Below are 23,059 nucleotides of genomic sequence, written 5' to 3'. Positions count from 1 at the left end.
GACCAGATAGGAAAGGCCTGGGCCTCATGCTTCCATCGTGACCGACTCCCAGGGGTCATCTGGAAACCCTTCTGGTGTCTTGAGCTGGAGATCCACCTTCGTGCTCCTTTGTCACTTCTCTGCTCTTACAAATGGACATTTCCTTGTGTCCGGCTCCTCTGGACATGGGGTACTTTCCCCAGCTCCCCTTCAGGACTGAGATGTTCACTGCCCCCCCCAGCTGCCACCATCTTGGCAATTGGTGACACCTGCAGGTACGGTTCTTCCAGAATGGTCCCTCAGCAGAAATCCAGATAGCCAACATTACAGCCTTTTCCCAGAGACCGAAGATGGCAGGGCCATGTGCAGGTTCACAGACCCACATGCTTTCCTCATTTAAGGGCATGTCTGAAGGGTCCTCTCAGGGCAAAGCCCATGACAGCATCACAGCCCAGCTTCTCCCTCTGCTCAGTCTTGTCTTCACAATGCAGAAAGTCCCGGGAGGTCTCAGAGTCTCCTTTTTCCCCCTAAGGAGCCTGATCTGAAGAACATCTGTTAGTTACTCTTGGAACTTACTAGAAGTAACAATTGCGGTACAGCTATAACCGACTCAATTGCAAGGAGACAGGAGTGAATGGATCCTATTAAAAAACCAAAATCAGGAGGGAAATGAGATTTTTCAGCAAAACCCCAGACTGGAGGGAGAGGCCAGCATCTGGTGGGGTTGCCTTCTTTCTCTCTGCTTTGTCCAGTCACTGGCTTCTTGGAGCCCAGAGGGAAGGCAGAGGAAATGCACTTTATAGGCACATCTTTGAACAGCTGGGTATCATGACAGTTTCCTTTATCTTTTCATTTTGAAATTGTACAAGTGCAAGTGATGGCTACAAGCACTGCCTTTCTCACAGAGGACCCATGCCATTCCTAGTCCCCACAAAGCAGTTCAGGAAATATGTAACCCCAGTTCCAGGGGGTCTGATGCCCTCTTCTGACCTCTCTGGACATCAGGTACTCATGTGGTGCACATACATTTATTCAGGCAAAACACTCATACACGTAAAATAAAATAATAAATGTATTTTTGTAAAAGCAGACACATTTTAAAACTTGACATGCTCTAATTGCAAGCTCCTAACTCATGCCAAGCTCATGAACAGATGATATTTTATGTTTTTTATATATGTGTTTATATATATATATATATATATATATATTGTTTTGTTTTTTGAGATAGGGTTTCTCTGTGTAGCCCTGACTGTCCTGAACTCATTTTGTAGACCAGGCTGACCTTGAATGCCTGCCTCTGCCTCCCTGAGTGCTGGGATTAAAGGAGTATGTCACCATGCCTGGCGAACAGGTGATATTTTAATATTTGACTGTATTTCTTTATTTGTAGTGAGATTTGCTTGCTTTTTGCTGTCAGCCATTTATTTTTCTGTTATTACGGCATCTCTTTAGGTTCTTGGCCTCCCTTTTCTTATTTTTTTCTGCTTCCTCTTCTTTGCTGTTGCCTAAGCCTGGTGGAGATTGGTATAGGTGCCTCATAGGAGCACAATAGTCTCTTACTCTGAGCACTTACGCTGGTGCCCGGTGCGAAGCTGGATACAGGGATTGTTGATTATTAAAGTTTATTATATGTTTCATTATTCTGAATTTCGATTACTATATCGCATAGTTTTTACTCTTCGTAGCTTCTAGAGTTTTATGCTCTTTTCCCTATTTTATTTTTAGAACAGTTTTGAATGTATTATTTGCCATTTCACACATGTATACAATGCTCCTTAACCATCTATCTCCGCCTCCAGCTCCTCCCTCCCACTTCCCCCAATCACCCCAACATTTCCCTCTTTACTCCTCTTTATCCTCCTCCTCGTCTTCCTTATTCTTCTCTGATAACCAGTTGAGAACAATTAGTGTGGTCTGCACGCACGTGGATGAGGGCCATCCATGGAAGCATAAGCAACCTACCATCAGCCGTAGTCCTTGGAGGAAAATGCCTCTCCCTACCTGAGCAGCCATCATTTGCTAATAGCTAGGTGTGGGGCCTCATGGTCCCCTCCCCCATCCATACTGGGATGTTGGCCGACCTGATCTTGTGCTAGTGGCCACAGCTCCTGGAAGCCGATGTGTGCAATAGACATGTTGTGTCCAGAAGATGGCATTTCGTAGTACCTCCTCCCCCTTTGGGGGGGGTCTCTTACATTCTCTCTGTCCCCTCTTCTCTGATGTTACCTGAGCCTCAGAGTGGTGGGGATTGGTGTAGATGTCTCATTTAGGGGTGAACACTCAGTACTTTCAGCACTTTGATGCCCACTGTGAAATGAAGCTTCTCTAACCAAGACTGAGAGTCCACCCAACACACCTACTTCTCAAAATAACAGGAGCAGGTCCATAGCTACACCCTGCGACCTCTTGGGCTTTTGAACAGGTGTATAGCACCAGACATGATTTTCCTCCTGTGGAGCAGACTCTCCAGTCCAGTCAGAAAGCAGTTAGTTACACCCCTAAGAGTCACGGCACTGTGCTCCGGTGGGCACATCTTGCCTGTCAGTGTTAGAGAAGGCAGGGTCCACAATGGGTAACACCGTTAATAACTTCCCCCTCCAGCAGCTTGGTAACACCTTCTGGCACTATGAAAGCTAGGCAACAGTGTGTGTGTGTCTGTGGCTGTGGGGGGGTTGTTTTCGGGTCATTCCAGTGAGCTAGCCATGTGTGCCATGGCCAAGTGTGCCATGTCGTCAGTCGTAGGGTCTTATTACCTTGATATATTATGCACCAAGAGCAATGGCCATAACTTGTGTCTTTGTGGTTTGTGTTTGTTTGTTTTTGAGATCCTTGTGTATCCCTAACTGCCCTGGGATTAGCTCTGTAGGCTAGGCTGGCCTGGAACTCCCAGAGACCACCTGCTTCTGGCCTAAGTGCTGGGATCACAAACAAAGCCTACACCGACACTGCCAGGCGCTGCTGGTGTTTTGGTTAGTGATAATAATGATGACGCTTTTTTAGGGAAGGGTCTGGGGCCTCAGTGACCAATTACCATAACTGCTAGAATCTGGTTGACCTTTGGGACTTGGGAAAGAAGCTTGAGTCTGGTGAAAATGTTGTGGGGACTTAGAACACCCTATTCTCTGAATTTCAGGAGGCAAGGAGCAGAAACCATGTGCAAAAAGGCTGATTCTGGAGGGAAGCCTACCGTTTCAGAGTTGGCACCCTACATGGAGGTGAGTAGAAGGGACTCACAGGTCTCAGGTTGGGTCCCAGCTGTGCGCTTTACTTTAGCAGCTGAGGAACTGTCAGTGATCTTTTTGAGCCCTCAGTCTCCTCCTCTGTAAAATGGGACTTAGCATAGTTTAGTGGGTTACTCTGACGGCAGATGACTTATTGGATGGGAAACGAGGTTGTATGCACACAGTGCTATTTTGTTCTTGGTGTTGGGCAGATACAAGAAAGAGGGGGTGTGGTTTTGTGTTCAGGAGGTTTTTATAAATAGAAAATGGCACAATCCATGATCCCGTTGTCAAACTGTATGGTAGTACGAATTGGAGAAGGGTTTAGGGGTAGGTGGTATGATGTGTTTACATTTTTATGAAAGTTACTGAGTGTGTGGAATGGAATGAAACTATGCAGCCTTCTTTCCCTGGCTCTGTTTGCTCTGCCTTGTTCAGAAATTAATGGCTCGCCACCTGAGGCTGAGTCCCTTCGCTCTGACACCAACTGTCTTCCCTTTGATCGAACCTCCTATTCCTACAGAGCTTTTATTCATCACCGAGATACTGACAGCTTTGACATGTCAACCCTGGGTGTCAGACCAGAAATTACCACACAGGATTCAGATGGAAAAGTGGTTGTTTGAGTCCCAGTATGTCCTATCCTGGGTCCCTTCTTTGAGAATTTAGTCTTTGTCTATGGTGTGTCTCTAAAGGAGTGCAGTTATGGACAAAGGACAGGGCCCGAGAGTGGTTCTCTCCACCAAGCTTACCTGCAGAGCCTTTTGGAGAAGGCAGGCAGTTCCACCGAGGTCCGCGGTACAGTGCTGAGACTGGCTTCGGTGTTGGTTTTGCCTTTGCTCAGCCGTGACTGGGCCCAGGGAACCAAGTTCCCAGTCCATTTCATAATGAGCCGTTTTACTGCCTATGGTGGGCTGCCTTGCGGATGCCTGATCTTCTTTGCCGAGGAAAATGGCAGCTGGATCTCTGAAAACAGTAGAGCGAGTCTGCTGCATAACTCGCAGGACCCAGTGCAAAATGAAAATGGACCATTGTTCAACAATTAGGAAAAAAACTTCAGCTAAAGGTATCACCTTCTCAAAACATCTTATTTTAAAATATAGTAGGAATAATTTTGCGTAAGTAAAATAGACTTAGAAGAACAAAAACTCATATTACATATGTACAAGAATGTGATATCTTGATATCATCAGGTTCTTTCTGCTTGCTTTTTTTTTTTTCAAATTCACTTATGTCATAATTTGTATTTTAGCAGTTTTCTTTTCAATTGATATAATTGAAAGCGAAATTAGTCACTCTTGGCAAGTACAAGATCTCCAGTGATTTTTGGCCGATTATAGGAAGGTTCTGTCTGCTGATGCAGCTGTGGCTGGAGCTGTTGAGAGGGTGTCGCAGGCTGGGGGGTTGTGTGACTAAGCTTCCGATAAATTACTCCAAAATAAAAAGCTGAGTCCATTTATAGCTAACGGTTAGCTACATGGAAATCTGAGTATAATTTTAATTTTAAATGTATGCAATTGTGTTTTCATGTTTCCTCTGGTATTTCTTATAAGAAATACAGGAAAGTGGCTGGCTGCAGTGAAACACATATTAAAGTTGAAGAGTACAAAGCCATTCTGGACTGCAGAGTGAGACCATCACACACCAAATTCATGTATGATGTTTTTTTTTAAAAAAAAGGAAAGGAAAAATTATGTTTATGCATAATTGCTTTATCTTCTATGACATAAAATTAATCTTAGTTTTATTTCAGATAGGCTCCTACTAGGTTGTCCATGTGGGCCTTGAGCACATGGTCCTTTGTCCTGAGTGACCACTGCCCTGGCTTTTTGGTTGGTTTTCTTGCTAAACTGGCTCATGGGGAGCTTCATATGTGGATAGCGTTCTTTAAATTTAACTTCTCTTTCTAAGTCTTCATAGTCTTAGAAATTAGCATCAGGGCGTATCAATTTCCTAAACCAGAAAATCTAAAGTCTTTCAGAGGACTCTAATAACTCTGATAGATTTATCACAATGTCTGTGTGTATGTTTTCATTTTGTAGTGATTAACCAGAGCTTTGCTGGGGCTTTTGGGGGTGGTGACCACTACTGCTAGGTCAGGACTTAGGCGTGGTCCTAGCCATGTTGGCACACTGTCCACTGTGCCTCATGGGACTGAGCTCATGTTGGCACACTAGTTTGTCTCCTTAGCTTACATACCTGTCTCTACCACTCATCAGATTTCACTTACAAAACACAAGTTCAAAGAAAAATCTATTGAGAATATAAAAATTACGGCCACAGATCATTCGACCAAAGGTGGAGTTTGTTCAGAGTTGAACCTTGGTGACTATGCAGCTTGCAGGCCCATGGAGCCAGCTCTGACCCCAGGGCGTGTGTTCAGACCTTAGGAGCCTCAGTGTACTGCAGCTGGAAAGCAGCATCAATCAGGGGACCCATAAAACACTGGAGCACATTCTAAAGACAGAAGCCCTGTGCATCTGAGGTAAAAACGCAAGCGCCATTCTGATAGACAGTTTGGAGGGCTTATTCTTGAATTCTTGTTTTCTCCATCCTCACTCCAAGATCCGGTGACCTTGGCTTAGTGAGAGAGAGGTGGTTGTCAGGCACCAGGCCAGCATATCTCTCTCTGATGATGATATCCTGGTGCTTCTACTGCCAACAGCGCAGGCGGGCAGTGGCCTTGCTTCAGGGCCCCCAGCAGAGGAGATGAGTGGACAATGGACAAACTTCAGACCTGCTTTTCTATCAATGCAAGAAGACCGGCATTTGTTTTGACTCTAAATAAATGCTTTCTTCAGGCTCGCAGTCGAGATCCCTGAAGATATAAGTAGGATTTGTCTCTTTCTAGGATTCCAAAATGATAAGACATGTTCAGCTGTTAAGATACAGCCTTGGGAAGATTCTATGACATACTTTTTATTACAAAATCAAGTCACGTTTTTAAATATGTTGACTTAGAAAATACAGCTAGGTGAGGATAAAGCAGCACACAGCTGTAACTTCAATCACAAACAGCTATTCCAGGCCCCAGACGTTAAAGACTTAGCCCAGCGTTCACTGCAGTGTTGGGAGCGTGAAGAGTTCAAGAAACAGGGCTGAGACAGAAGTCCTGGGTCACTGGGGCATGCCCTTGAGGGGGTCCTGAGACGCTCCTCGTCTTTTGTTTGACCCCTAACTGTGAAACGAGCAGCCTTCCTAGGTGCCCCCCCATGGCCTTCCTAGGTGCCCCCCCATGGTGCTGCAGCGCTCCACAGAGCTCCAAACCTGGGAGCCGAAGCGAACCTCTCCTTTCTGAACGTTGATTCTCTCCTTACTCTGTTGAGAAGCAGAAACTAATGCACCCGACAGATACACCTACGTGACAGAAATAATTATTTATAATTACTTAACAGACATACCTCTCTGTTAATCATATTTACATTGCCATGTGTTTCCAACTTTTTAAGTTTTCTGTTTGTATCTCAGAAGACAAAAAGTGAGATCAAAGGTTTGACACTATGCATGCTTATGTACCCAGTGTTCTTAATGATTAAATCATTCCGTTCTATCCTATTTGATTAGATTATTTTTATATAAAACAAGTAAAATATTTCTGATAAAGTTTATGTCCTCTTGCTACCTCACCTAAATCCCATTTTAATTCTTTCCAAAGAATAACTTGTATTTTGTACCTCAATTCCTCCCTCCTCATCCACCTCTCTCTCCTTCCCTCTTCTCCATTCCTCTCTCCAGAGCTTTACTGTGTAACATTGGCTGGCTTGTAATTTACTCTGTAGACTAGGATGTCCTCTAACTCATAGAGATTCCCCTGCTGCTGCCTCCCAAGTGCCGGGATTAAAGACACCACCATGCCTGTCAAAAGTGCTAAGGATACAATAGTCACTAAGGACACACACACATTATTTTAAAAACATTTTAAAAATCTTTAAAAAATTGAAATACCATAAAAAAGCAGGAATAAACTAGAATAAAAAGTTATAACACATGTGCCTCCAAAAGGCTTCAAATTTAAAAGGTACCTAGGCGTGTGTGTATGTTTGCACACATCAGTACAGGTACCTGCAGAGGCCAGAAGAGGGTGTTGAGTTCCTTAGAGCTGGAGTTACAGGCAGTTGTGATCTTCCTGTCGTGGGTACTAAGATCTGAATTCAAGTCCTCTGGGAGAACAGTATACACTTTTAATCGCTGAGCCATCTCTTTAGCCCTTATGATAGCATCATTTTGTTGTTGTTTTTGTTGTTTTTCCTCTTTATAGTGTCATTCTTAGCTTAGAAAATTTACCCTATTTTGAAGACAAAAGACAATCTCCTAGCTAATTAATAAAAACTTCACTTATAGATAGGGTGTTTAACCTATCTACAATTTTTGGTAGAAATTAATTTTGTTACTTTTTATGAGGAATGGCCCAATTTCAGTATCATTTATTAAAGTTCTTCCTTTCCCAACTAGTTTCTCATTTATTCAGCCAATAAGTATTTGCCAAGTCTGTCCTGTATGTCAGGCACAGCTCCAACACGGATGCTAACGCAGTATAGAGGAGGACTGGGGAGACGACCTGTCATTAAGGAGTGCACATTGCCTAACAGCGAGAGAGACTTAGCAAGCCTGTGGTGTGTCAGAGGGAGAGACTGTGGGAAGACAAGAACAGCTCCCGGAAGAAAACAGCTGCGTCAGGAGTATCGTTTCCAGGGGTGGAATCGCTGCCAACACGAGATTTAGGTGAAGGCACAGCACGGGAGGAAGAGTGAGGATGCGGGTGAGTGCAGGAAGAGTGGAATCAGGCCTGAGCACTCTGAGGGGGGGAGCACTCAGGTCGTGTTGTATGAATACCGCCAAGGAGCCAGTCAGCCGGGAGAGCCTAGAGGAAGTTAGAGAATGAGGGGCTGGAGCTTCGGCCTTGAGAGCTGATGTCAGAGCTCGGAATGGGAGCGTTGGGATCAGAACAGAACGTCATCAGACCTGCAGTCACTGTGGTTGCCACACTGACGGGGAAGCTGGCAGCACTTTTCAACATTCTATTACATTTTTTCAAAATTTATAGGCAGATCCCTGTGAATTCAGGGTCAGCCTGGTGTACATAGTGAATCTCAGGCCAGTCGGGGCCTCATAGCCAAATCCTGTCTCAAAAAAAAAAAATACATTTATTTAGTATATTTTCGTGTATGTCCCCTGGTGTGCATGTCGTCAGGCTTGGATAAAGCTTGCTGAAGCCAGGTGTCTTCCACTGGGTCCTGGGGATCAAACTCAGGTTGTCAGGCTTGGCCACAGCCGTCTGGACCCACTGAGCCACCTCGGCAGCTTCATTTCAGTGTCTTACTTGTTTCTCTCCTTCCTTCTTTCTTTTATCTTTTTGTTGTTGGTTTGTTTGTTTTTTATGGACAAGAAAGGGTTTCACTAAGGTTCTCAACTGGCCTTGAACTTGCAATCTTTCTGCCTCAACTTCCCAAGTAGCTGTGAAATTACAATCAGGTTTGTGCCACGAGGGCCAGCATATCATTTATTCTACCCAGATGTTGTATAGAATGCTATCCAGTGAGTGTAGCAGCCACCTGAACAGCCATGGCTCCTTACACAAAGCTGCCGTTGGGTGTCGGCTGGATGCAATTCTGCCACATCCGCCTGGTTTTTTGGGGGTGCCAGAGAGCTAACTGAAGAGTCCATCTGTGCAGCTCTTGGGAAGCAGCCATCAATGTAGGGAAAGCTTTTCTATTGTAGACCCATCTACTGTAAGTAACCCTTCAACCACGATCTGTGAGTAAGCCTAATAAACTCATTGGTTTCCCAAGTGGAACTCTGGAAAAACTGTTTCGGCACATACATCATTGGTGCCCTTTTTGGTGGGGAGAGAAACGTTTGAGTCTCCTCAGGAAAACGTTTATGGAACACTAGGGGTTGAGCGTGCCTAACCCTGTTGATGTGTCATGGCGGGCTGGTCCTCCCTGTGGAGAGACTCCCGGGGAATGTCATTGTCAGGGAAGAGCCAAACTAGGGTAGATAGCCAAAGGCTAATTATAATGTCCTCCTTGCATGAAGGGGTCTCCCCCGCCCCCAAATCTGGGTACTTTGATGGATACTCTCTGATTACAATTATTTTTTCCCAGGCTGTTCTGCTCCGAGACGGAAACTGAAATAAAGCATGATACAGATGTGCAGACACTAGCTAGAGGTTTAATGAACTGAAAGGAAAAAGCTGCCATGGCCTCAGGCTGACATCCTTGGAGATCCTGATAGCATGGACTTCTCAGTATTTCTCAGTGGCAGTTCACTGTCAGGCAGTTATTTTCCTGTCATTTGAGATTTTGTCTGTGTGCACGGCTCCTGGAACTTTCCCTTCCACTTGCAACGTGATAACTAATCTAAATGCAGATAACTTTTCTGTAAATTCAGTGAAAGCAGGGATCAGGACTGTCTTGGTGGTTGCCTTGTTTCCAGCGCCCCTAAAAAAAAAAAAAAAAGACTAAGTTTTTTTTTCAATATGTGTTTGTTGAATGCAATCATTCACCAAATGAGCGAACACGCACACTTGTGTGGTACTGGCAGCTGGTTCCGGGTGCTTGGTTCCATCTGTTGGCAGTGTGTGCTCGTCCGGCCCCCTGGGAAGTTGTCCAGCTGTTCGGTGGCCTCCTGTGTTTCCTTGTTGGCTGAGTTAGTCCTAAGTGAAGACCCGGCAGTTGGGTGCAGTAAGCGGGCGTGGTCTGCAGGCCGAGGCTGTCTCATGGGGCGCCCGGCAGCTGTTGCCAGTTGCCTCCCTCGCCGCCCACCCGGCCCTGCCCAGAGACGGCATGACTCCCTCCCTGTGGCTCTAATAACAACACTGTATTCTTAGCCATGCTTGAGCATTTCACACAGACATCCCCCCACCCCCACCCCGCACTCCTCTCTCACTCCCCAGCCCCCAATTTTGGAATGAGAGTCAAAGAGTAGAACTGCAGAAAGCTTATTGGGACATTTGTCGAACCATCTCCACGTTGCTTTGGTCAGGTTCAAGATTTCTGTGCCCTGCTGGTCTTTGTAGAGGAAGCCAGGCTCAAGGCTGAGGAGGCCCCGGCAGGAGGTGGGCTCCGGTTTCTCTGGTGTCCCCAGGGCAGCTGCCCACAGTTTCTTCTTATCTGTGTACACCTTGGTGTGGGAAAAAGAATGTTGGGAGAGCAGCCTGCAAGAGCTGAGTAGAAACAGCAGGGAGGGTGCTTTGTTCCTGAGAACAAAGCCGGCTTCCTCTGCCTGGGCCCCTGGGTTCGCCACCTGCATCCCGGGGCCGCATGGCCCACACCAAAGCATAGGTTTGCTTTTCCCAGCTACAAGCACTGACCGCACTTTCAGATCTGAGGACAAAGATGTGCCCCTTCCTGCACGTGGATCTGATGACTGGTTGGGAGGAAGAGGAAGCAGCAGCAGCCACCTGGGAAGGTGGTGGAATTTAGGCGGACATGGTGCTGGGGAAGGAGCTGAGAGGTCTACATCTAGATTAGCAGGCAGCAGGAAGAGAGAGTGACACTGGCTCGAGCATCAGAAACCTCAGAGCCCACCACTATGACACAGTTTCTCCTCCAACAGCCAGCCACACCTCCAATAATGCCACCCTGTGAATCTGTGGGGGCCGTCTTCATTCAGGTCACCACATCTCCACGTTCAGATTCCTGGATTCCATCTCTAGCACCGCTAAAAAGAAAATGTCAGCTAGTCAGGAGCCTGGCCTCCTCCACTTTTGTAAATTCCAGTTTGGCTACAAGGTCAGTCTCATTTTCACAATAGCCATATGATGGGAGGGAGGGAAGGAGGGAGGGAGAAGGCAGCTGTTAAAACGACCTGCCTTGGACTTCAGCGATGCTCCACCTGCTTACAAGCAAGGCCTCCCTGGGAGAGCCCTGGCAGCTACTTACTTCTCTCACTAGGTTTTCAGCATTGGTTGTCACTGTCACTGTCATTTCAGCATTGGTTGTCCAGCACTACTTGCTCAGCCATAATGGAATTTACGCATGGTTCCAAATTGGGACGGTTACTCTGCCAAGAGAGAACTCGAGTTCTGTGAAAAAAAAAAAAAAAAAAAAAAAAAAAAAAAACACCCTATAAATCCCAGGCATTATTAGGTTTACTTCTCCTGTTAGGCTTTTTGATCACATCTGGTAAGTGTGAGGGGTGAGGCCAGCCTGCTTTCACATGAACTCCATGTCTTAAATAGACTCAATACTTGCTCAGAGGTTTTCAGACGCGTTCTTTTAAAACTGCACCTTGCCTTCTGTTTGACAATGCCATTTGCCAAGTACAGGGTCCAAGACTGTAGCTCCTGATGCTGAAATCCACACTCTGTACCTTGGATAATCGTAAAAAGCTTGACTGCAATTCACAAAGACTGTCTTGTGGTGGATAAGGGTCAGGGCGCATTTAAGGAACAAACTCCCCACACGGAGTCTCTGAAGGTATAAAATTGGCCTGTCCACAGCTGCCCACTAGGCCCCTTCCATCTCTTCTCTGCTGCTGGGACAGCTCTGAGCCCTTCCTCCCTTCCCACATCATCTGCCTTCCCCACACAAATGAGCCTGACCAGCACCTTTGTTTCTAATTTCAGCTGCTGTTTTACATTTTGTGTAGAATCTTGGGAAATACAAATGTAGATTTCAAACTGCAGAGAAGCCAGGCTGTTGCTTTTAGGTAAGATGTTAGGGTCCATATTTGGTGGGTGAGAAAGGCTGAGAAGCACCAGAACATGAACCACAATGCTTCCAGCGTCCCTCACCTGCAGCCTCTCCGCCCATTTCCCTCTGTGCTGATGGATGGTCACAAGGCTTCGGAAATGACCAAACTTATTCTTGACTTGGTAGAAATTCAACTTGATATACATATCAGGTTGCTCTCAACCTTCCAAATGCTGTGTCCCTTTAAACAGTCCCTCATGTTGTGGTGAAGTGAACCATAAAATTATTTTTGTTGCTACTTCGTAACTGTAATTTTGCTACTGTTATGAGCCATAATTTAAATATTTTTGGAGATAGAGGTTTGCCAAAGGAGTTGTGACCCACAAGTTGAGAACCACTGATTGTGTGTGTGTGTGTGTGTGTGTGTTGGGCGGTGGGGAAGACTCCATATATAATCCTGAGCTAGATTCAGTAGTTTGCCCAAACTAGAAGTGGGACAAATCCCATAGCTTAAGTCACATGGGGTGCCTCTTAAGGCTAGAGCACACTGTGGGAACTGGCTAGATCTGCGTGCTACTCCAAGAATGGCAGCTTGTTAGAAGGTTACTGAAAAAACAAACAAACAAACAAAGTGATAGTGACAATATTTTTGTTCTGATGAAATAGAACACACACGAAAAGTGCACAGGTTGCACAAGAGGGAGCTCATAGAACTGAATGAACCACACTGAAAGGGAAAGTCAGGTTCCCGTCGCTGTGAGGAGACCCTGCGGCCGTGGCAGCTCTTAGAGAGCAAAACATTTCACTGGGGCTGGCTTGTAGGCTCACAGGATCAGTTCACTGTTGTCATGGGAAAGCACGGTGCCATGCAGGCAGACGTCATCCTGGAGAAGGAGCCAACAGGTCTATATTTGAATCCTCAGGCAGCAGGACAAAGAGTAACACTGGGCCTGGCTTGAGCCTCTGAAACCTCAAGCTGACCCCCAGGGACACACTTTCTCCAACAAGGCCACACCTCCTAATGAGGCCACACCTTCCTGTGAGCCTATGGAGTCCATTTTCATTCAAACCACCACAGGGACCCTGTGCCATTTCCACCTAGATCAAGGAACTGGAATATTGCCAACACACCAGAAAAGAATTCGACCCCCTTCTTCACCCCATTAGCAACTGACTCCTGTGGTAATCATTTTTTTTTTCTTCCAGCTCCATTCTTTGTTATCTAAAAATGCATCTCTACCTGTCACAGAGTGGTTTTTACCTGTGCTGTTTACCTTTTAAGGTATCTAAACGGACTTGCCAAGGCTGTATAATTTTGTACCGATTTCTTTTTGATATATGTGCAGTATTTGGATTAAACCTAGGGCCTCTTGCTTGCTGGCATAACTGCTTTATCACTAAACTATATCTGTTGCCCCCAGTTTTTATATTATACAGAGGGTCTGAGTTGTCCAGGTTAGCCTTGAACTTAAGACCTTCCTGCATTTATAGGCCTAGGCCAGTTGTGTCTGGTTTTTTTGTTTATTGTCAATGTTTTGTCTGTGAGGTTTCATTATTTTTTAACAGCAAGTTTTGCCCTTGTAGCATTATCGCATTCCCTCACCCTTTAGATCTGCAGGCACACTTCAGAGAAGCATAATTTTTTTTCCCCTTTAAATTATAGCAAATGAAGCGGGGGTGGGGGGCAGTGATGTGCACGCCTTTAACCCTGGCACTCTGGAGGCAGAGGCAGGCAGATTTCTGATTTTTGAGGCAAGCCTGGTCTACATAGTGAGTTCCAGGATAGCCAAGGCTAGGCAGAGAAACCCTGTCTGAAAGAAAAAGAAATATAGCAAATGAAAGTAAACTTGGTAAGTGAAGATTTTGCAATGCTCCTTGAGCCAGCCCCTCCTTTTGGGATGTTGCTGAGCCAGGACTGGGGTTAATTCTTCCTGGCTCCAGCTGTTTTCTCTGCCCTTCTATGAAACCGGTTGTCGGGGGATCCCTCATAGGTTGGCGGGGTGGTGGAGAAGGAGGGTGCCTTGTTGAAGGAAATGCTCAGGGCTGTGAGCTCCCAGAGACATAAAACTAACGTTCAACGAATGTGTCATCTAGGATGAGGCCTGGGGAAAGCCAGGACTCTCTGAAGGGACTGCATAGTCTCATAGTCATTTCATTGAGTTTTCCTGGCCCCTCATACAAGCAACAGCAATGCAAAAGGCAGAGACCAGTAAGTGTTAAAGAGATGGGACATTCAGCAGTAATTACCATTGATCTTTTCCCGAGCTGTTTATTCCCTACTGTCTTAGCTAAGGTTACTATTGCTGTGATGAAGCACCATAACCAAACCAACTTTGGGAGGAGAGGATTTATTTGGCTTACATTTCTACAACCCTGTTCATCACTGAAGGAAGTTAAGAACTACAGGGCAGGAACCTAGAGGCAGGTGCTGATGCAGGGACCATGGAAGGGTGCTACTTGCTGGCTTGCTCCTCATGGCTTGCTCAGCCTGCCTTCTTATAGAACCAGGACCACCAGCCCAGGGATAGCCCCACCCGCAATGGCCTGAGCCCTCCCACACCAATAACTCATGAAGAAAATGTTCTATAGCCTTGTCTACAGCCTGATCTTACAGAAGCATTTTCTCAACTGAGGCTCCCTCCTATCTGATGACTCTAGCTTGTACCAAGTTGACAGAAGACTAGTCAGTACACCCACAGAAATTTAGAGTGTGGCCTTTGAGTCAAACCAGCCTAGGATGTCGGCTGTTCTGTGTCTGGGAGTGGGCTGTTCTGTTATAGGACTGTAGGCTCATCCTCACCTTACAAACAGAATCTCTAACCAGCATACACTATGTGGGGCTGTGGTGATTAGTTAAGGAATGCTTCAAAGTCCTTAGCATGGCACCCGACTTGACCCCTGGCCAACAGTGAGCAAGAGCTCCCAATGGGCACAATAATGGAATTCTGTATGATTTAGTCCATCCTCCCTCAACTTCATGTGAGGGAGCTGTGGCTCAGAAATGCTAAATTGCCTAAGACCTGATGGCATGTATGAGGTGGAGACAATCTAACAGTCCTGATCATGGGGAGCTGGAGAGATGGCTCAGTGTTTACAAGCACCACCAGCTGCTGTTCTGAAGGACCTGGGTTCAATTCCCAGCACCCACACAGCAGCTAACAACTGTCTGTAATAGTTCCAGGGATCTGACACTCTCACACTGACATACATACAGGTAAAACACCAATGCACAAAACAACAACAACAAAAACAGTCCTGATCATTTTGTTGATATATTTCTCTAATTTGACTTTTTAAATTGGAGGTGAGGGTTCAAGGGATAGCTCTAAGAAGTCCATTTTCTCTTTCTGTTTTTATGTGGGTTCCAGGGATCAAACTCAGGTTACAGGCCAGCACAGCAGGCACTTCTGTGTGCTGAGCCATCTTTTCCCCTCCCCTGGAGCTCCTGAGGTAGCCAGGGGTCTATCAACTACTTGTTCTACCTAAGTAGAAATGAAGCTGCTCTGCAACTGGAAGACGTTCAGAGTAATTTGCCTGTCACCCCAGCATGTGTGAGGCCAAAGAAGGAGGATAAGGAGTGCCTGGAGTATGAGGTCAACCTGGTTTCCATAAGTCCAGGCCAGCTCAGGCTGAAGAAGAAAAACTGTCTCCAAACAAAACAACAACAACAACAAAGAAAAAATGCAAATAAACTAGAATGAGTCAGGAAAGTAGAGTTTCTCAAAGCCAAAAGATAACAGATTGTCCACCTTCCAAAAGGAGAATAGCAATGCTGCCATGTTGACTTAACTTAGATTATGTTAGATTTTTAAAAAACACATTTGTTTCTTAAATTAATATGTGTGTGTGTGGGCACAGAACACATGTGGAGATCAGAGGACAATTTGGGGTAATCAGTTCTCTCCTACTAAGGGGGTTCTGTGGGTAGCACTTAAGTTGTCAAACTTGACAGCAATTGATTTTCCTCACTAAACCATCTTACCTGCCCCATGTTATATGTGTGATATACAAAGTCATTTCGATCATAACCGTGTCTGTTTTAGGTTATCAACTTGTGGTTACAAAAGCCATAGAAAGCTACCACAGTTTAACCCATTTGGTAAGAGTAGAAGGTGGTTTTTCTCTTCTGAAAACTGGGTAAGTTGTTTTGATGGGTTTTCTCTTCTGAAAACTGTATAAGTCATTTTAGCTTCAATTTACAAAATAAGAAAATCATATTGTATAATATATACGAATGTGATTGTCTTCAAATTTTAATAATATAATTTGAAAATTCAAATAGACTGTGAGGGGAGCTTTTCACTTTTCTCCCTGATTTCTCTATTCCAAGTGCATGGCAGTTCATGTGTACATGCTAGTGAGTGATAAAGGGTGGGGAGCACTTCGGTATCTCTCTCTTTAAGCCATCCTTTATGATGACACACACCCTGTCGCTAGGACTGACAGGAGGGGCGCATGGGGGCTGCTACCCTTCAAGCTATGATCATTCCTCAGCCTTCGCAGTTATGGAGCCTTCAGAGGAGACGGCAAGGCTGTTTTTCACAGGTAGCCCAGATGGGTTTGCTGCCTTCCTGTGGTTTGACATCAGTCATGACCTGGACTTTTGGGCCTCCTTGTCTTCCTCCAGCTCTATCTCTTGCCTAGAGGAGTGACTTTCTTCACACACTGACGCGCCCCAAGCTGGAAGGTGGAGCTGCACAGGCAATGTGCTGTTAGTCTTCCCTCACACCAGCCCTGGTGTTTCACTGGGGTCCGCGGGGTCAGTGGGGTCACTGTGTGGCCAGGGCCTGCTGACTGTTGAGCTTCTGATTTGTTCAGTCACCAACTCCCCTGCTGTATGAATATCAGATACTACCACTGCTGCTGTCGCCACTGCTGCTGCTTCTTCTGCTGCTGCTCCTGCTCCTACTTCTTCGATATTTTATAACTCTAGTTAAGGGTTAACAAAATAAATAAATAAATAAATAAATAAAACAGAGAAGCCAGAATGAGAGGAATTCTCTTACAGAAAACTTTGTTTCTGTCATCAAATGAGAACAGAGGATTATCTGTGATTTTAATTATTTTGGCTATTCAACCACTAATTATTTAGTTACAGGAATGTAGACCTGAACCTTCAGGGTTTCTTCATCTGGAAATCTGTTGTCACTAAGTTGACTCAAGCTGCAAGCCCAGGCCAGGGACATGCATGCGGCAGCCTGGATGCGGGGAATTGCACAGTCAGGTTTCAGAGGGACCACAGGTCACTGCTGCAGGTGCAGCTGAGGCAGCCGGGCTCTGAGTTTGCAGGAGGGGCAGGGTCTGGGGAGGTCTGTTCTATGTAAAGTGCAGGGGTCAGTCAGAGGCTGTGCATCCTTAGATTCAGAACAGCACTGGCACAGAAAGCACAGCTTTCTGCTGGCCTCTCATCTTGTAATTCACTGCTTGACTTGGCTCTGTGACTTTTGGTTTCCTCACTTGTAAGATTAGATATCTTATTTTTACTGTCTGCTTTCCCAGGACTGCTGTGGGGTACAAAAGGGGTAGCACACACCAGGGCTCAGCACCTAAGTATTGAGCCCATAACACCTTTTTCAGTAGTGTCATCTGCTGCCATTGCCATCACTGTCACAGCCCCGCAGTCACAGGCTGGGAAGTGTGCCAACTCAACCCCAGGGAGAGCCTCTGAGGCTGGGTACAGGGACACACCAGTAATCCTAGGCCTTGGAAGGATGTGTCAGGAGGATTGGGAGCTAAAGGCCAGCCGGAAGCTCATAGTAAGAACGTATCTTCAAAAAGAAACTAAAAAGAGCCACTGAGCTTTTCAGAGGGCTGTGGCATGCTCTGGTGGATTCCAGCAGCAGAAGGTTCTGTTCTCCTGGTCACTCCTTTGGAGCGTCAGCATTGTGGCAGAGTCCCTAGAGACTCATTGCAGTCAGCTGATTCTGGTAGTCAAAGCAGGTCCAGCAGTCCTGTGCCCTCAAGGCATGCTGAGTCATACTGCAGAGTCTGATGGCAAAGCCAGTCACTGAGGCAGACAGCAGAGAGCAGGACCCAGAGCCACAATGGTTCAGCGTCAGGGTAAAGGGAAGGAGGGGATGCTAATGTGAATTGAATGCCGTCCATCAGCTTCATTTTGTTGGCTCCCACTTAAACTTCTCAGTCGTGACCCTTCCCCTCACCCTGCTCAGGACCCCGCAGCCCAGGGAGTCCCCACAGCCCAGGGTATCCTTGAAATTGTTTTCTGTCTCTCAGTGGAAGGCGTTTGTAGAAAGGAAAGTCTCTTTTGTGGCTCTGGTTAGAAGAATGATCTCCCCTCTCCCAACTCTACCTCAAAACACTGCAGGTGAAATGATGTGAACATTTGTTTCTGCCAAGGTTGAGTGAGGTGTCACAAAAGGGCAGGGCTCACAGAGTCTGCCCTGAGACCTGTTTTGCATATAGGCTATGGACATTCAGTTGTTTCTGCCAATACTGCTCTTAGGGCACAGAATCGGAGGACACCCATCCCCCACAGGCTTCACCCTGGACAATGTTGTAAGATCTTTGAAGTGTGGCCTGCAGTGAAGAAGTTTCTTATCATAGAGGTTGTGGGGCTTGGCTGGATTAGGTTGAAGTCTGACATCTCCAGATAGCCATTTATATGGTGGACTCCTTTTTCTCAGAGAAGCCCTAACCCCACCCATGCACCCCATATGGGTGACCCCAGGTCTTAGAGGGAGCACCACATAGCCCTCAGGGCCGATTACAGGACAGACCCTTTCCTGATAAGAAAACCTCTCCAGCAAACATCTAGAAATTCCTGGAAATGCCCCACCCTGCTATGGAGATCTTAGTCTTAAGCAGTGACCTTCAAGCGTCCTTGAAGATTTTCCCCTCACCGCTAGGATAATTACTGTATTTTCCTTCTTAGGACAGCACCATGCTACTGCATGTAAATGAGGCACTGTACCACTACATATAAATCAAATATGACCCCATGACCCCAGTGAATCAAACACGTTCACCCTCAAAATCCCTCCCACTGCCCACGGTTTATAAATCTCTGATTTCAAATAAACGGGCTGACTGGCTGCATGATGCCATCTACCTTCGACCATGGCCGTCTGAGATTCATCATTTATCCTCTACCAGCTGCATCTCACCGGACTTGCCTTCCTGCCTGGTGGGCCTGGGCCTCTCCAGCTTGGGTCTCATCTGGAAGCTGACCTGGCTTGGGCTTTTGCTTGCACTTCTGCCATGCTTAGCATAGCAGCTTAAGGTAGAGCTGTAACACTTTGGAATGCCCCAGCTTCCATTGCCGCCTGCAACCTCATTCTAAAAGAGTTAAAAGAGCTAAACTGTAGCACTCCTTGGAAAACCCTTTTCCACTTCCTGGCTTAGCACACGGGCTCACCCTAAAGTACTCTAGCTGCCCCTGAGAGAAATGGAACCCCTGTTCTCCATCTGGAAGCCAGTTCCAGCTTCCCCCACCACACACACACACACACACACACACACACACACACACACACTGCTGCCAAAATCCAGGACCCTGCCAAACAGAGAAAATGACAGGAGGTATTCTAAAATTCACTCACAACTTACTGAAAAAGAAAATTTTAGAAAACAGAAAGTAACTTCAGAAACTTCCCAACGTTAGCAGGCAAGTGAGTAAGAAGACAGACAAACTCTAGATCTGCAGCTTAACTGATTGAGGTTGCTTATTGTGTTTTATTTCTGGAGTGAATAGCTTTGGCATCTATTTAAAGAATGCTAAACAATGTTAAAGGCTCCAGATGGATGAATGGCCTGCTGAGATAGGTTGACATTCCTCTGCATTATTGATAAGGAACCAGGAGATGCTGCTTGGGAGCACTCGTTTTCATCAGCAACCTTCTTGAGGCTTTATTACCGACTCTGATATTTCACATGGTATTCCTAATGGTTCTGATTTGAACTGTAACCTTGAGTGAATACCCACCACCATCAGAACACAGGAAGTGAGAAGGAGGGAACGCTGAGTCATCTTGACTGTCTTTTTTTTTTTTGTACAGAAACAATTGTACTTTGTATTGATGAGCTCTTTGAGATGGGGATCTCCGAAATTTATCTCTTGTTCCTCTATGCGGCATCCTTCCTTTAACTGAGAACAGTTGTTCTTGAGCTAATCAATGATAGCTCTCCACAAGCCCCAGACTTTCTGCCTCATTTCAGAGCTGTAGGCCTTTTGGAACTCCCGTTCTCTTCATGGAAGGTGGGAGGTGACCGTGTCACCTTCAAGTGTGGTCTTCTGGATGAGCCCCTAGCACAGGCTGGCACATTAATATGCTTTTGCTGTAAAGAAAAGCTGCAAAATAACTATCCTGCCTAAGTGCTTCCTTTTCTAGATGTTTCAATGGAGTGGTTGAGGAATGGCAAGTGAATATTTTCAGTATTTTCAGAGGACAGAAATTCCAGCGGTGAACATTCTCATTAAAACTGAGCTTTTCCCACTGGAGGCTCACGAGCCCTGACACTGAACTTGTCTGTTTCTCTGTGGAGTGTGAGGAATGTGAGACTTTCCGTTTGCAGGCACAGTTAATACCAGAGGTGACCAGTGCAAGGAAACCGTGCTTGACTCCCCCTCGGTAATTTATTACGGGTATTGACATTTCCTTAACTTTGCATCAGTGACTGACATGCTGGGGCTGGGTAGTGAGTGGCCCTCTGCTCTGCAGGCCTCCACTTGTTGAGGTTTTCCTCATTACTAGACTTTGGGCAGCTAGAGTATTTAAAAAGTAATCCAGCACAGCACACTTTTAACATGGAACTTTTTAAATGTCTTCAAGGTTTCAGGACCTTGTAGTCTATCAGTCTTTAAAGACTGTGGTTGGGGCGTTTGACAAGAAAGTTGAACACGTAGATTCAACACAGGCTTACTCTCCTTAGCCCAGATATTTAACTGGGGCCAATGGGCAGCTGAGCCTGTCATCACGGGCTCTCTGGAGGCCATCGCCCTGCAAAGGCTGAGCTCTTTCCTGGGGGCCTTCTTTAGGGACACATGAGAAAGAGGGATGGACCGAGTATGCGGATTCTCAACTCGTATGGTTTCCTGTGATTTTGGTCCTTGGCGTTGGCCTACTTCTTTTTTTGTTGGAGAGAAAGAGAAACAAGCCAAACAGGACCTGGAGATTTCTAACTCCAATTCCATCAGCTTTGAATGACTTCCCTACCCCACCTTCACCACTGGAGCTGCTCTCAGGTTCTGTTGGGATCCATAAGCAGGTATCTCTACGGCCAGCCCCAAGGGACCTGACAAACCGGATATGAGGCATCTGTGAGGCCACCTACAGACTACCTGAAACCACCTTCACATGCTCTGGGTCACCTTATAAGAGAACTCGAAGCTCCTCCTCTCTCTCTCTCCTGCCCTGCCAGAGACAGTCTCTGTGACCCCTTCGCTGTTCCCTTCCCTTCCCCCATCTCTTTCCCTTTCCCTTCCCCCTTCCCTTAATAAACCTCCCACGTGGAATCAGTTGCGTGGTGTGATTTGTGAACCCGTGTGTAACTCTGTTGCACAATCCTAACAGGTTCAAACCCTCAAAATGCTGTTAAAAACTAAATTAAACTAAGAATTTTACCAAGGGATGTCCTATCTGACCAGTTCTTGGTTCTTGATATATTGCTCACCCCTGATAGAATTCTGGGCACCCTCATCCATGACAGGGTCCCTTCCATTCTACCTCTCACCTGTCTGATGGGAGAGAGGCATTCAGATTAGTTCCTAGGGGCTCTCTGGCTTAGGATTTGAGGACTGCACTGAAACAGACCACTCAAAAAACAAACACATCTTCATCTAAAATTATATCAAGCTAAGCCTGACATGTAGGAGAAGCATGTTCTACCGCTAAAGCCCAAAGGCATAGTGGGGTCTCCCATAGCTGATGAACATTTACCCACAGCCTTGCAGCCTTTACTGAGTACTGCAACAGTCAGAATGTTTGGCTTTGTCATTATAACTGACCAAAATTGACAAAGCCATTGTCTCCAGAGCGGCACTAACACTCCTGGCGTTCACCAACGAGAAGGCTCCCCATGCTCAGAGCATCTTTTATCTGCCCAGAGCCTGCCTGACATCTCTCTCACTTTTGTGTGACCTTGTTCTACAAATACTGGCTTTGTTTAAATAAGAGCTGCCTTGAGTTTGCTATCATGAAGCCCCAGATGTGTCAGGATGCTGGTCCCATCCTGTCTATGAAGTTTCATCTGGTGTTTCTCTGTGAGATGGGGATGAAGGGTCCTGGGGTAGAGCCTGAAGCTGCCATCTTTTTCTTTCTTTCTACAAGTGTATGAGACCTCGGATGAGAGCTTTGGGGAAAAATAAAGACTCAGTCAGCCTGGAGAGATGGTTCAGTGGTTAAGAGCACTGTTTGCTCTTCCAGAGGCCCTCGGTTCAATTCCCAACACCCACATGTCAGCTCATAACTACCTGTAACTATGGTTTCAGGGCATCCAAGACCTTTACACGGACATACCGAGAGACCAAAGAATTAAAAGTTTAAAGCCCAAGCCTGAACAAAGGGCAGCCAGGTGGAGACATGTCCAGCTACGTGCAGGGAAGAACTAGCCTTACTGCATTTTTTTTCCTGCCCACTAAAGATACAGTTGCTAGGAAACTAGCCCCTCTCCCCAGGACAGCCAAACAAGGGAAGGCAAACCATTATTGGTTAGGGAGCCTTCCTATAGCCAATCGATTAAAAATGTAACATTTACTTTTGTGTTTCGACCAATAGACGCTTGCCAGGCAGGAATCCCCTGCTTTGGGCACACTGGGAGGGACCGGACTCTTTAAATCAACCACCTAACCTGAGCACAAGGCTCTTGGCTCTCAACTTCTCTGGTGGCAAGGGTATGAGCCCAAGCTATGGCTTGTAATAAAAAGATCCCCATGTGTCTTGCAATGGACTCAACTCCTGGTGGTGGTCTTTTGGGGTCTCGCGAATCAGGCACAGCAATACACGCAGGCAAAACATAAATGCACATGAAATAAAAATAAATAAATAATTTAAAAAAGAAGACCCTTCCATCGTTGTAAATAGAAAAGTCAGAAATATAGCAAAAAGAAAAAAAAAAAAAAAAAAAAAAAAGAAATACAGGAGAAAGACTTCCCAGTGGCCATGCATTAGCTCTGAGGTTAAAGATTATGTAGGAAGAGAAATAAGGTATTTTTAAAATCTTTACCTTTGATATTTAGTTTATGTTGAATTTCAAATTCCAACA

The 23,059-nt window shown here is 45.9% G+C and overlaps 1 long non-coding RNA gene across 2 annotated transcripts in view; it reads left to right on the top strand.

Moving 5' to 3' along the window:
• LOC132646673 (uncharacterized) overlaps positions 1-23,059 on the top strand; it is a 63,577-nt gene that overhangs the window by 7,604 nt on the left and 32,914 nt on the right. For both annotated transcript variants that reach the window (XR_009584918.1, XR_009584919.1), the window contains exon 2: positions 3,116-3,197. This is a non-coding gene — a long non-coding RNA (uncharacterized LOC132646673). The remainder of the gene's footprint in view (positions 1-3,115; positions 3,198-23,059) is intronic.

Source organism: Meriones unguiculatus, chromosome 12, assembly GCF_030254825.1.
Source record: "Meriones unguiculatus strain TT.TT164.6M chromosome 12, Bangor_MerUng_6.1, whole genome shotgun sequence".
Taxonomy (NCBI): Eukaryota; Metazoa; Chordata; class Mammalia; order Rodentia; family Muridae; genus Meriones; species Meriones unguiculatus.
This window is presented reverse-complemented; position numbering and strand designations above follow the sequence as displayed.